Source organism: Aythya ferina (assembly GCF_964211825.1).
Source record: "Aythya ferina genome assembly, chromosome: 1".
In the NCBI taxonomy this organism is placed as follows: domain Eukaryota; kingdom Metazoa; phylum Chordata; class Aves; order Anseriformes; family Anatidae; genus Aythya; species Aythya ferina.
The window spans coordinates 15,453,419-15,468,661 of NC_140296.1; the positions used below are offsets into that span (position 1 = coordinate 15,453,419).

Genomic DNA, 15,243 nt, shown 5'->3' on the forward strand with positions numbered 1-15,243 from the left:
TACATAGGTAGCAGGTTTCCAGTGGTGTACATATTTACAGACAATTAATTTTAAATCTCCTAATCTTGAACTGGATCCCAGCCCAGGGGTGTGATTCTGCTGCCTAAACAGATATCAAGCACCATCTGAGTATACAGACAATGTGAGCAATGCATGCAAGGTTGGCAGATGTGATACAGAACCCACATCTGGTCTAGCATGTGCAGGCCAGGCACTAGATGTCTATATTTAAGCATCTGAACTGAATCTGAGTGTCTTCATACTCATGTTTATGGACACCTTCAAGGGTATCCTCCATTTCTGCTCCATCTCAAGTCATTCATAACATGAAACAGCACTGTCACTGAAGGTAGGATTAGTGCTATCAGCTTCTCAGATGACCCTGTCTTTGCTGAAGTTGAATGGTTCTTAGATTTTAACAAAATAGCTCTGTGACATCTAAAACTAAAGCTGACATGCTGTGAGGTAGGTGATAATGGAAGCTTTGCTATTCGTATTATATTAATTTGGATAAGTTGCTTTTTGAAGTATTCTATATTCTCTCTATCAGTGTGATAAAACACACATTAGTAGATTCCTATTCAGTGGTCTATGGGAAATTTTTGTGGAAATGGGTATTTCAGACAGAAGTCAATATTAAACAGGGACACAGTACAGTTCTGTCACAGGCAGAAGAACACCTGTAAGTAGGCAGCCAATCATTTTGCCTGCTCCCCAGAAGAGTCTTAGGAACTGGGCAAAAATCTGAAAATGCTGCAACTGTGAGTATGGCTTCTAAAACTGAGAAACTATGTGAAAATTAGGTTCCTCAGAGATGATGCCTACAGGTAGCTATGATCTGAGGAAGGAGTAACTTATGCTAACCACTAGAAAATGAATATATCTATAGCACACTCCTTCGCTCCAGATTGTAGGCACTTCATTCTACTTTACATCACCCTGTGGGCAACTAGCTAAACCTTTTATTTTAAGAGAAACAGGACTGGCTCTTAAAAAAAAATCTTGATATCTGGGCACTCTTTAAGCAGCAGCAAGCAGCACTCTCTTTTGAAACTTTGCACTTTTTTGGGGTAGAAATACCAGCAACTGAACATGACTATTCTCAACATCAGGGCATACTTCAAAGTACATGACAAAGCCAGAGAATCACGTTGCCCTTTGTGCAAAGGGGGGCAGCTCCAATGTGCAAGAATGACAGTACCTCCAATAAAGAATAGCCTACAGCCTGGTGTGTAGGGCATGTTTTGGAAACATATAGGCTTGACTACCGTTAGGTTACTGTTCTTCACACAAACTGTTGTATAAAGGTGGGATGAGGACAGCTGAGGAAAGCTCAACAGGTTTTATGTTTATGTTTGATCTTTTCGCACTTTACACTGGTGGTACATATTGTCAACTTCCAGATGTGAGCTAAGAACTGAGAGTTTGAGGAAATGGATCTGCAGTACTCCAAAGAACATATTTTAAAGGAACTTAGAGAAAGAACTAATTACAGAAACACTAAATGAGTCAAAATAAGTACCACAAATACTTCCTGAAAGAAACCTATAAGCCTTGAAATTGTGTAAACATACAGTGAGAAAAGAGTTTTAATAAGGTTGTTCCTATATGGTTTAAGTATTAAGAGACTCTTATGAAAGCTTAATCTTGACCAAGCTTCAGCTCTCAAGCCATAAGAATGTGAGTATCTCATTATAACTGCAGATTGGAATTTTTATGGTCTAATCACTGACAGAAAATATCATTATTACAAATGTGAAAAGTGAATGTACTAATCATCTGTTTCTTGACAAACTAAATTTAAGCTTTAACCTAAGATCTATTCTCTCTTTTTTTTTTTTTTTTTTTTTTCTAGTTTATTTAATCTTATTTTGTGGTTAGTTCTAGAAGTGCAAGCAGAAATGTGTCCATTTACGACATACAGCCAGTTTGTCTCTTAGCATATTTTTTTTTCTTTTTTTTCATTTTTGGGAGAAGGTGGTGGGTGGTGGGGCTACAGCCCAATCAGCCTAATTTTGGCAGTTTGTCTAAAATTTGGCAGTCTTTAATAAAGGACCTAAGTCTATTAGCATTTTCTTATTCTCTCTACCATATACATTTTTATGCCTTTTTTTTTTTTTTTGACTCTCAAATATGACTCTCAAATAGAATTTGGGTTCCTGAGATACTGATTATTGTCACAATACGCTTAGTACTTGTACCTACTAGTGTGAAAACAATACAAAAGTAAATATTCCTTTAGTCCAATTAGATATCTAAAATAGTGTGCCTTAACTTGGGGAAGCATTGTAAATCTGCTGACTCCAAGGCCAAACTGAATTCCTACATAGAACCTGTTATCCCATGACATGTAATTATAATTGAAAGTCCTCTGAGCTAATCTAAGCAATAAATTTGCATTCTGAGCCCAATCTGCAGGCTCAGGATTCTGAAATGGTGGATCTGCAGGTGGATTTGTTTTCAAATATACATTTACAAAAGTGTCAGTAGAAACAACATTTTTTTGAGTTCTCAGGAGCCCTCTGGAAAGTGTCTATATGTAAATATAACCCTGTTGCTTGAAAAGGTGTCAGGAAATTACATTTAATTTATTGTCTTAAGAGACCACCAAAAAAAAAAAAGTTTAATTTTCCTGGTAAATATTACTCATGCTTGAAAAATGCTGTTTTGAGTTTAGCTGGTTGATCACTTCAGGAATAACTGCTTGACTGTCATTTGGTAGGGAGAAGGGCATGAACGAAGAGGAGATTCATGTGACTACTTGATTTCAGAAAAAAAAGAAAAAAAGTTTTAAGGTTTTAATATATCAGTTCAATTTCATGAAATAGGCCAGAGAAGATTCTATAAAGTTTTTAAAACTGGTAAATTGTGGCACAACAAAATCACTCATAAATAATGTTGTGTCAAGAACAGGTAAAGTGATTTATCCCTGCTTCTGTTCAAAATTTTTCATGTCATATGTCTTCTAGTGGTGGGATAAATTTAAATGAATAATTAGCATCTAATATTTGGCAATCTGCAGAGCTACTTATGCTTGGCTAATACATATTACTGCTTCTACTTAGCACTCTAATGTTGTCCTACAAATGCATTGAAAGGAAATGATAAAGATAAAAATGTTTTGTTTTCTCAGCCTACACACTTTCTGTATTTTTGCCATAGACCTGGTGTCTCACAAATTTTAGTATCCTCTGAATAGTTACACTGTCTTCATTGTCTATCCCTGCCTTTCATTTGAACCTGTCCATCAGATGTGGTTTTATTTCTATTGTCATTACCAAGACAATATCAGATTATAGATGAAAAATGTAGAAGATGAATCTCAAAGAACAGAATGCATTTTAAATGCACAGAAATTAATGCCTGGAGAGATGGGACCAGAGTTGACCAAACAGTCTGTAGTCAAGAACCAGTCTTGATTTTCTACTTAATATTAAGTTCTCTCAAAATAGAACCTGTGAATAACTTTCTATCACTTTTAGTTACCTAGATAAATAGCTCCATTACGTCTCACTCAGTAATGACCCAGCACAGAACACTTCAGACCATCTCTCAATGATATTTAACTTCCTTATATATATAATCATAGCAATATAGCTGGAAGGAACAGTTGGAGGTCATTTAGTCCAACCTCCCACTTGAGGAAAGGCTACCGCCAGCACTAGACTAGGTAAATCATATATCTAACCTGTTCTGTTCTCTCAACTCCTGTTTCTCGTAGAGCTAATGGCCTGTCTCTGGGGTAGAGTAAAAAGGAGCTGAAGACCAGAGATGCTGACTGTGACCAATAGGTAAATTTCTCTGCCAGGATGGAATATAATAGGAAATACTGTCTTATGTGGGGATCAGGTAATGGTACTGTGAGGGATCTTGCAGTAATGAGGATCTGCCCAAAATCTTATGAACTCCTAGCATCAGAATAAAGGTGTATATCGTTTGATTTGTCTTTTGATACACAAATGCATAGGGATACCTTCCTGTTCATCAAATTCACAGCAACCTTGTTGCCAACCAGCAAAATTGCAAGTCCTATTTGCTAGAGGGGAGGTTGAAAAACAAATAGTGTGTAACAATATAATAGTCTTAAGATGTTGAGGTGCTATGGTGATAAACATGGAGAATGAGAATGCAGAATGAAATAGGAATGTGTTAATAACATAGTAATTCAATGATAGGCTCATGGGAGAAACATTCTCAAAATTCCGTTAATAAAAATTAACTTATGTCATGAGTTAAGAAGTTTTTGTTGTTATTAATTTTCTTCTGCACCTTAAATTTTATCTGTACATGCTACTTGCTTACCTTCAAGAAAAAACAATAAGAACAAAACAACATCAACAAAAATCTGGCTTAGAAACTAAATTTTGCATTACATCTCATAGTAAGTGTTTCAACTTGTCTTACACCTCTGAAAAAATGTTATATCATTTACTTATATGGTAAAAAGCAACGAATGGTCTTATTTAATATAAGAGGTAATCCATTAGTTTTATACTTGGGTGAATAGTAAATCCAGCTAACCAAAGAATGTCAGCCCTACACATGGTTCTGTAAGAGCTCTAGGAATGAAAGGTGGTGGAATGACACCATTTTTCTTGATTGCAGTTGGCATCACCAGTATTTTCAAGGCAATATTGTGCTAAAAACCTTCCTGTTAACAGATGAGTTAAATACTTCACAGTTGCTTGAGTATTAAATCATGCAGCAGATGCTTGGTTGATCCATCTGTGTTCTTTTGCCCACTTCCTCAAACAGGCCCAACAATACGATAAGCAATAGTTAAGCTGGGCTATATTTTGAAATCAGATTATCACATTAACATATAATTGCTCTGAGAAATGTGTTGCTAAATCCAGTAATTTGAGGAAATTCTATATTTTTAATATTGGTCTCAGAAGGAAAATTTGTAGGAAAAAAGCAGAATACTGTCTTTGAAGATTTCAGATGCATCTTAAACTAATAAGAATGTAAAACCACATTCTTTTTTAATACAGTTTGAAGAACTATGGTTCTCTAAAATGAACCTTGGAGCTAAACTATAATAAGGTTTGTGTTTTCTTACTAAGCTGAAAAGTGTTTTGTTCTTGTTCTTGTTCTCGTTCTTGTTCTTGTTCTTGTTCTTGTTCTTGTTCGTGTTCTTGTTCTTTTGTTCTTGTTCTTGTTCTACTACTACTATTACTACTACTACTTCTACTACTACTACTACCACCACTATTTTTTTTTAATGTTGTGTCATAGCAATCTCAAAATTTAATGATTTTGTATTTAATGATTTTGTGCATTCCTGATCTCTCTCTCTCTCTCTTTTTTTTTTTTTTTCTGAAGAAAAACTGGGAAACATTTTAATCCTTGAATATTCAATACACCTTTTTACAATTTTTTTTGCATCATACTGAGAGCATTAATTTTTTTCTACAGTTCGGTATCATTGTGTTTACACTGTGAAGAGAAGACCTTTATATATTTGTTCTTTCAGTCCAGCTGTCCACTAAAATGACAACATTTCACTTGCTTAGAACAGCTGATTTGAAGTAAAAAAAAAAAAAAACAAGCAGTAACTGAAAAATTCAAAGATTTTTTAAAGTTAAATTTCTGTCTTGAGGGTGGAAGGGTCAGGGGAAATAGATATTAGAAAGGTTGTGAAGTTATAGTTGTAAAGGTCATAGGGCTATTTTATCATTTTTTTTTAGTCATCTGCCCAGTGTGACTTCATTAATATCCATCTACATATCTGAGCATCTAACTGTCTTTAAATTTTGGCCAATGATGACTTGGTCAAAAGTTATTAATTACCACACTGAGACAACTCTCAAAACTAATTGTGAGCAAGTAACACATCATTCTTCAGTCTCCAACACATCAATAGAAAAATCAAGTCTTTAACAATATATGCCAACTTCTACTTTCTCTCAGATAAATACATATGAAGATAATATATTATTTTTTTCTCAGTAAAAATATTAAATATGGCATTAAGGTTATACAAGATGGTAAATAAATTCATTTTAGAGGCTGTGATGAAGAGGGAAACTGATTAAAATGATGGTTTAGATAAACTGAACTGAGTCAGTCTTCCCTTGTGACAGAAAACAGCTTTTTAAAATTACATACAATTATTAAATGTGACCTGATGTCTCCTGCTTCTGTGTACAGGAAAAAAAAAAAAAAAAAATGTTTTTTTTTTTTTTTTTTTTTTTTTTTTTTTTTTTTAAAAAAAAGGCACTGAATAGCATGTAGGAAAAAGTTGTATTGGCTTTGGTGCAATTCTCACTTACTCTGCAGTTAAAGCTCTGATGGAGCCTACTACATGACTAGATTTCAAATTGTATTTCAGGATGGATATCTGTTTTTTGGGGAGGCAGGAGCTGTCTGATTCTGCAGCAAAACAATTTGTGATAGAGGAGGATAGTTTAACTAATTGCAATTAATGCCTCTCATTCTAATTGTAATTGTTGTTACTGCAGTACTCATAGGAGGAATGTGTGTCTCCCTCCTTTGCTTCTTGTTCTTTACTTGATGGAAAATGACAATGCAACATACCAGTAAAATATGCTGAGATACATTGATACATTTCAATATGTTGAAAAATACATGAGACTTCAAGACTACTTCCAGATCCTATTAATATGTTACAGTTTCACTGCATAGTAGTAGTGACCTGAACATTAAATATGAATAAAGAGTTGCTCTTTAAAAAAAAAAAAAAAGGAAAAGGTGTGCAATTTGCTGAACATCTTTGTAACTCTTTCTGGAGAAAAAACTGTGTCTGAAGAGCTTCACTATGAAGTATGACCTGAACATCATTGTAACAACCCCACAAACCTCTCTCAATGCAAAACACTTTGAGTAACTAGAGCAAGTACTTTCCCACAGCTGACGTGCATCTAATAACCATACTTTTTTTTTTTTTTTTTAACATTCTGTGTATGATGTTTTTATATTTTTAAGGCTGAATATGTACACACAAAATGCCTGTGCTGTTTTCCTTAAAAGAACCCTTAAAGGGTGATATGCTCTGCAAGCTTCCTGAAAGATCTGAATATTGACTTTCAATTCAGAAAATTATTCTGAGCATCAACTTGCCAAATCCTACTGTAGTGAACATTTTAAGATAACTTTTAATGGCATGAAGTGACCCTGTGCTGTAGGGAAGTTAGATTATACGTGCCTGAAGAAAATAAATGATTTAGTAAGAATCTTGAAATCTTGTCTTACATATGTTTTCTTAAAAAACTTTATTTGTAGACAAAAATAAATAAAAATCCATCTGTGGGAGAAAAATTAAACAAAATCAAGACAAAAATGAAACAGCTATTTTTAGTTTGAGACATTTGTTTTTCCAAAAGGGAAAATCTGGGATGAGTCATTCCAGCAGCTGGTGCTTAAGCTGGGTTGGTCGTACGCCTATGACCTTTTTAACATGGGCCCAACCACTAAAAGGTTCCTGAATAAACTAAAACCAGAAGTCCATAAAATATATGAAGGCCTATGACTACTAAATACCATCTATTGAAGTCACCTCCACTCATATTGTTTATCTGTGCCCATGGTTATAACTAGTGCTTCTTGCATCAGTCTTGTTAACTAAGCATTGCATCAAGATGAATTAAGGATAGCTTAGTAACAACAGCTTCAGCTTGTGCTTATACCTAGCAACATTTGTTATGCTGTAGACTGTATATGTCATTGCTCCCAGCAACTATGGCAGTGCTCATCTTTTAGGGTCAAATAGATTTTTCTTATCTTCAATGTGCAGCAACACACTTTGTCAATATACTGCGAAGCCATCTTTCCTTCCCAAGTTTGGAACCACAGTCATCCTCCTAATCATCTCAGGGAGATGAAAATAAGATGAAAAATTCCTGAAAAACTGTTTCCAGACTGCTCCATAGAAGATATGACAGGCAGGCTGACTGCAAAGAACTTACCACACATGAGTGGCTAAGGAGTCAAATCCCAAATGGTGAGTCAAATTCTGTCTTTTCAATGAAACAATTGCAAAAAAAAAAAAAAAAAAAAAAGTACAGTCTCTGGATGCTAAAGGGGATTTCCATGCTAAGAGGGATTTCCACCCTTCTTCAAAAGTTTTGCAGGCACTTTTTGCTTTTGAGCTACACCCAATGGCTGGAAGGGAAAGACTGGGGACATTATGATTCCTATCACAATTCCCAAGGTTAAATGTGGGACAGCAGCAGACAGCCCTGAGTACTCCCACATATATTGTATGTGTGGCTGAGAGGGCAATACTGACTTCTAATCACATAAAGTCATTGAATATGCTGAGTTGGAAGGGACCCACAAGGACCATTGAGTCCAACTGCCAAAGATTAGTTACATGTAATTGAGAACTCAAGAAACTGAGCAGTTGGTAATGTTTATTTAAAATGTGGAAATTGTTGCAAATGATGATATATCACAGCCAGACACTGATGTGTGATGTCTCAGTGACCCTACTCCACAGGAAAAAACATGAAATCATCTGGGAAATCATTTTAATTCTATTCACAAAAGGAGTTCCCATTTACAAGACTGCAGTGGGTCATCCAGGCTACACATCAGACAGTTTTAAAGGGAAAACATAATAACCAAGTATTCACAATTTGCAATTATTTTCCCCATTCAGTTCCATAATTTCATTATTTTTATTGTGATGTACCTATTAGAAAAAGTCAAAAAGAACTTAGTTCATTATAGTTATGCAAGGGAGTGAGGTATTAAACACTGAATGCATTGAATACATGAAATATAATTTCATAAGTATTTTTCTCCATTAGTCCATGCACTGTCAATGCTCTCTTTCCTCTATGTGGAATTGTGTTTAAGTTGAAAAGTGTGAGTGAATATGGACCTTTTAGTGACACTAGAGACTTACAGACCTCACCCTCTCCCTTCCTCCTCACCCCCACGTTTTTTTTTTTTTTTAAGTAAACATAGTTTACTTTAATTCTGGTTATTGCCATCAATTTCTGCATGGTTTCAGTTTCAGCTGACCCAACTTTTCACAAGACCTTAATTTCTCTCTCCTAACAAGCTCACTTACAGCTATCTAGATGTATAAGAACGGAAATTCTAATGCTGAAATAAGAATTGCTGAAATTATTTTTTGCATAAATTTCTGATGCAACTCATACATTTTTTTGATACAGAATTTAAGAAAGAACATTCTACTTTGCTATGGGGATAGTGTGCATGTGCTCAGATGCAGAAACTCACACAGCAGGTGGCAAATTACTAAGCCTCTAACTTATGCATCACTCAGGTATTAGTGAGTGATATGTCAGAGTGCAAAACTCTAATTGTTAGATTTGGCAGCAACAAAATCATTGGTTCTGAGTTGGCCAGAAAAATATTATGCCTAGGCATCTTGTTCTTTGGCACTATTCTAAACAGTTTTCATTCTCCCACCAAATTTTCTCATTTCCTATCAAAGCAAGCACTAGTCTAGTCAGGCAACCTTATCTTATTTATTCTAATACTATGTTTCTGCATTCCTACAGCCTTTGTTATCTTAAATAATACCTCCCAGATCTGTGTTAAGCTATTTGAGTACCAAGAAGAGGGTGTTAGGAATGTGTGTTGGTGCTTGTCATTGGTCCTAGTTTATCCACATTATTTGCTAAGATTTCTTGCAACACTGGAAAACTGGCACGCATTTAATTTTACATAAGCTTACATTCTTTTTGTATATATAATTCGGAAATGCAATTAACGCTTTTTATGAGCTACAGGTCATCTGTATAGGTAAAGTGGAGAATTATCTATATCAATATATAGGTAATCTTGCTAGCCTTCTGCAAAGGAATCCTGACGGTTCTTCATAACAGCTTTGTACTGTCCAATGTCATTCACCAAAAGACAACCAGACTCCAGGATATATATGAAGTCAGGGATGTTATAACAGACTAGTGTGATCTGTTCAACAATTATTAATAATCATTTTCAAACTGGATTCATCCTTAGTATGCTCTCAATCTTTGTGTTGATTATTTGTGCTAATGTAAGTTAAAGAAGAATGGGTCTACAATACTGCATAATTTTTAAAATGAGCCATAGTAATTAATGATCAGCTATAGGTCTAACACAGCCTAGGAAATTAGAGCCTTTTTTATTGACATGCAGGACATGCAGTGGTGTGTGTTGGTCCTAACCAGCAGCTAAGCACCCATACAGCCTCTAAATCACTGCCCACCCTGACCCTGGAGTGTGTGTGTGGGGGGGAAATAGGAAGAGCAAAAGTAAGAAAATTTCTAAGATAAAAACAGTTTAATAAGTGAAAGAAAAATAAACAAACAAACAATAACAACACCAACAAAACCAACAAAACCAACCAACCAACCAAAAACCCAACAACAAAAACCAACAACCAAGAACAAGTGGTGCAGACAACTACTCACCACTTCCCACAAACAGACCAATGCCCAGCCAGTCTCTGAGTAATGTCTGCGTTTGAAGACTGTCCATCATCTCCTTTTTTAAAATAGCTGACCATAGTGTCATATGATGTGGAATATCCCTTTGGCCAGCTGGGGTCAGATGTCCTGGTTGTGGCCCCTCCTAATTCTTGCTTGCTCACAAACTTATTTCCAGGGGGGTCAAAGCGACAAACAGAGGAAGCTTTAACGCTGTGCAAGCACTGCTCAGCAAAAGCCAAACTGTGTTAATAACACCGTTTTGGTCACAGATCAAAACCACAACACCTTACAGGGACACAGATCAAAACCACAACACCAGATAGGGCTGCTTTGAAGAAAATTATCTCCATCCCAGACAGACCTAGCAGACAAGTAGTGTTTAGTGCATAATCTTTCACGATAAGCTTTACATTCAGATAATGAAGCAACTGTAGAATTTAATGTTATAAAATTAAGCTTATTTCTTGGAGGCCATGAAAACTGTTTACTATTTGCTAATTATTTAGACTGACACCTGCTTAGAGTGACTTCTCTTGGGTTCCTCTCTTGTGGGGGGTGACTATGCGTGACCTGCGGAGTAGGAGAGAAATAGCAGGAGTTGGCTTGTGCCCAAGTCTCTGCATGTGGTGAGGTTAGGAGAGAGCTGTGTTGTGCACTTGATTCCAGGAACTAAAACGCATTTATGGGTTTTGTGGTACAGATATTGTTCAAAAAACCACTTCCTTTCTGGTGACATTGGCAGTGAACCAATATCCTGTGGTGAACTCAGGTCCAGAGCTGGAGGACAGTCCCAGCCACAGCTGAACAACGGGATGCATTCATACACCAGTCATGTAGCGACCCAAATAATTTCAGTGACCTAAAGTCAGGTGTTAACACTAGTTGAAACAAAGAGTAATTCTGCATTTGTAAACAAAGAAAGGAATAGGAGATTCACAAACTAGAAGAACCAATATAATGTGCTTTGATCTTATTTAATACTTTCTCCATAGCTTGAGATAGCCTCACCTTTCATTAACAACTCTGCAGATCTGTATTCAGTTGCACTGACTTTCACGTCAAGAAAGGTGAGCTGTTTCTGCAGTAACTGTGATGTAACTGTTATGAATGTGAAGGTGTACAATGTACCCTTTTAACAGAGAGGAATTATGTTTTACTGCAAGTGTTGAGGAACTCTGCCTCATCCTTTTGTATAATTTCTGCACAGCAGCTGACAGAGAATCATTCTTTGTGTTCATGAAGGCACGGCATGGCTTCCTGAATTGCTTCTTATGTGCATAATCAGAATGCAAATCACAGCTCATGTTCGTTATAGGTGCTATAAAATAGCAGTAAGTGTTGAAATTTATAACTGACTGAATTTGCTATAAATGATGTGTGCTTTATCACCTGTTAATGCACAGTTGCTGCAGTAAACTTTGCCGTCTTGTTATTTTATAACTTTTTACCATACATATTAGAACAGCATGCGTGCAATGGCATAGTTAAGAATGAGTTGCAGTTTCCATTACAGACCTCTGTTTCCAGTCGTAAAGACCCACTTGCTGCAGTAACATAGTGATTTTTTTTTTTTCAATCTGCATTTTTTTCCTTAGAAGCAGCCAGATTGGCTAATTTTAAATAATTTATATAGGAATACAAGCGAGTGGGGCATTTGCTGGGTTTGGGAGTCATTTTCCATCTTGTATATAAAAATGCAAGTGGCTTTAATTTAAACAAGCAAAACAGTTGTTTACAGGAGCTGTTCCAGTTTAGTTAAGCAAATTCTTTTCCACTCTGTTTTCCCAGAGAGTAACAGAGGGCCTACATCATGATGATAATGACCCTGTGTAGACCTGTAATTTAAAGGAGCCAGTCCAATTGGTCAGTGGGGCTTCTGCCTTACTGAAAAGTGCAGGACTAGTTGTATTATGAATTGAAGTCCATGCAGATGGAAGTTAGACAGGTTTTTATGGATGCTTGATAAGAAAGAAATCCAGATAATCTTTTTTAATAATGCACCATTCATGTTTTGTTTTGCCTCTGGAGACTTCATTGAACTATAGAAAGAGAATAATGGAGATACTGCTCCTTGCTCTTGATCTCTAAAATGGAAGATATAGGTACATGTATTAAGCAGGCAAAATACATGATATCAGTTAGTGACTAAGCATTAGAAGAAGGATGAATGTAGACTTAATTGCTGGGCAATACTGGGTTTCAGGCTGATCTCTGTATATTTGTATGTATGTATTTATTTATTCATTTTCCTACCTCAGGCTAATGTACTTCTGAGGAAACTATTTAAGTCATAATTTCTTAATCAGTAAAATTGAACATGGTTACTGTAATTCTGGAACACAACGGAGATGTGCATCAGTGTCCCATTCTTAGTAAGAGCTCATTAAAATTATGTTGGAAAAAGATGAGAAAAGGGAGATGATGTAGGTTCATAAGTAGGCTACCTCATTATGCTCTAATACATGTTCAAATGAAAGGTTTTGGAAGAATTTTGGCTTTTGCAAATGTCTCTTTAGAAGTCCATGAAAAACCCTGACAATTCCTGACTGTATTGTGAAGTAGTATGGGATTTATTCTGGAAAACTGGAACTGTTCTGTGAGGTTATTTGGAAATTTGTTGAAGTTGCAGGTTCACCATAGACAACACCAAGCTGAAATACCAATGTTCCACTAATATGGGAACTGAGGGGCAAAAGGGAAAAGAAGTTACTTAATGTTCTTATCCCTGAAATTATCTACAAACAGACTGGGTAGAAGGGTATGTACTCAGTTAAAACATCTTCCAAAATGTTGGTGACAAGAAAGACAAATCAGGGTCTAGCACGTGTCAAAATACTCCTTTGGGCAGCTCTGTTCACATATTTTAAGAAATGGTAGAAGTTACTAACTATACAAATATTTGCTATTGGTGAATAGCTCAGGCAAAAATGAGGCAGAAAACACATTCCCTCTGCCTGTTGCAGAGCTGCTGTGTCACAGCAGGGACTTCCACTCTCTCTCTGAAATGCAGGGAAAGCAACACGGAGAGATGGTGTTGCTTGATTCCTCAAAGGCAGTGGGGTGTATAGATGCATGAGAAGTGTGAAATAAACCATCAAAGTCATTGCCTAAAGAGCCAAAGAGAGAGACACGGAGGTGGCACACCCTTTGCAGACCTTCCCAACCCTTGCCTAAGGTCCACATGCCAAGCTGCTAGGTGGCCCTTCACCTGTGTTCTCTCCCTGCTCTCGCTCTGAGGCCATGTTAAGGAGGCCATGCTTTGTTTATCAAGGAAATGCCCTGCATCGTGTAAAAGTCAGCTTCTCTTGGACTTCTGCTGAGTGCACAGGACTACTTTCCTGCAAGCTGCCAACAGGCTCAGAGGCAGAGTTAAGCTGAACTGAGGGCAGCTAAAAAAAAAAAAAAGGGAGGAAGTTTCCATGTGTACAGGCTTTTTATTGTATTTCAACTTTGCTCTAAATACTTTTCCCTTTCGAAAGGAAGAATTAAGCAATGCTTTACAGTGAGAGAGATGTCTTCAAAACAAGTGTCTGCTGACAAAGGAAAGTCTGTGAGCATCCATCTCTCAGGGTGACACACAGGAGGGAGTGTGGGAGGTATCATAGGGGTCACAGCTCTCATCCAGACTTAACCCCTTCACCCAGCCCTTGATACCAAGCATTAGAGGGTGCAGGTCATGGGAATCCTGAAAAAACCCTGCTGGGTTTCCACTAGGTGGGGCAGTGCAGGGTGGGCAGTGCCAGTGGGAGCTGAGTGAGCGGCCATGAAGCCCTCTTTGTGTCACCATTCCTAAACCCCGAGTCCTAAGCACATACAGAAACCACACGTGGGGGCCACTGAGCACTCTGGGTGTTTTCTGTTAGATGTCTGTCCCTGTAAGGAGAGAAGGAAGAGCCAGTCTATTTAGCACTGTGAATTCTGTGCTCATCTAACTGCACAGCTAATCCTCTTTTAATGGCACCTTTGGTAATCAAAGGTGGCACAGGAGCCATGAGATTAGCACAATTTCTTGCCCTTTCCAGTTGTTTCACATTTAACATGATTAGGAGCAGTGATAGTCTTCACAGTACTTGTGAGATCCATGTGGAACTTATTTTGCCGATACATACCTCAACTGTGATCTGGCAATGGTAACAATAATGTTATGGATGTAGTAGCGGTGCTATATCTGTGAAGGTCTAAGGATATAAAAAGCGCAAGGTCTGGGGAGAGTGGTTATGGCTTCTATTAGACCTACTTGATGCAGTTAAAAATACAGATAAGCTTTCAGAAACGCAAGCCTCAATACTGAATACAGACATTTGTTTTCTTAATCTGTGAGGAAGTCTTATAAAAATAAAAATGGAGGGCTCACTGTGTAACCTTTCACCTTTCTGTCAGAGGCTAATGGTTTTTAAGGACGTTATAGTTTGGCTCAGACAGACAACAAGCTAGAGAAAAAAAAATTTGAAGATAAACTCATTTTATGCTGTGCATTAAGGCTGTGGTGTGGACAGGGACAGCCCAGCACACAGCTCTGTACTGTGCAGTCCAATGGATTCTCATTTCAAGGCATTTCCACAGCTGGTATTTCTGCAGCTAAATTGTCATCAGTTCTGTCATCTGTTGTCATGGCTCTTCCTCAGCACTCAGGTGTGGAAATCATGGAAGAGATAATCCCATGCTTAAATCCTCTTTCTAAAAAAAAGAAAACAAACAAACAACAACAAAAAAAAACACAAACAAACAAACAAACAAACAAAAAAAAACACAAAGAAATTGAAACACTAGTAATGTGGGTACTTAGTGCATAAGAGATATATGGTCCTGTCATGTGCCTTATATCACTTGT

The 15,243-nt window shown here is 36.9% G+C and overlaps 1 long non-coding RNA gene across 1 annotated transcript in view; it reads right to left on the reverse strand.

The window, feature by feature from the left end:
• Window positions 1–10,448, reverse strand: part of LOC311430182 — a 44,559-nt gene extending 34,111 nt beyond the window's left edge. The window contains exon 1 of the long non-coding RNA XR_014688606.1: window positions 10,395–10,448. This is a non-coding gene — a long non-coding RNA (uncharacterized lncRNA). The remainder of the gene's footprint in view (window positions 1–10,394) is intronic.
• Between the last annotated feature and the right edge of the window lie 4,795 nt (window positions 10,449–15,243).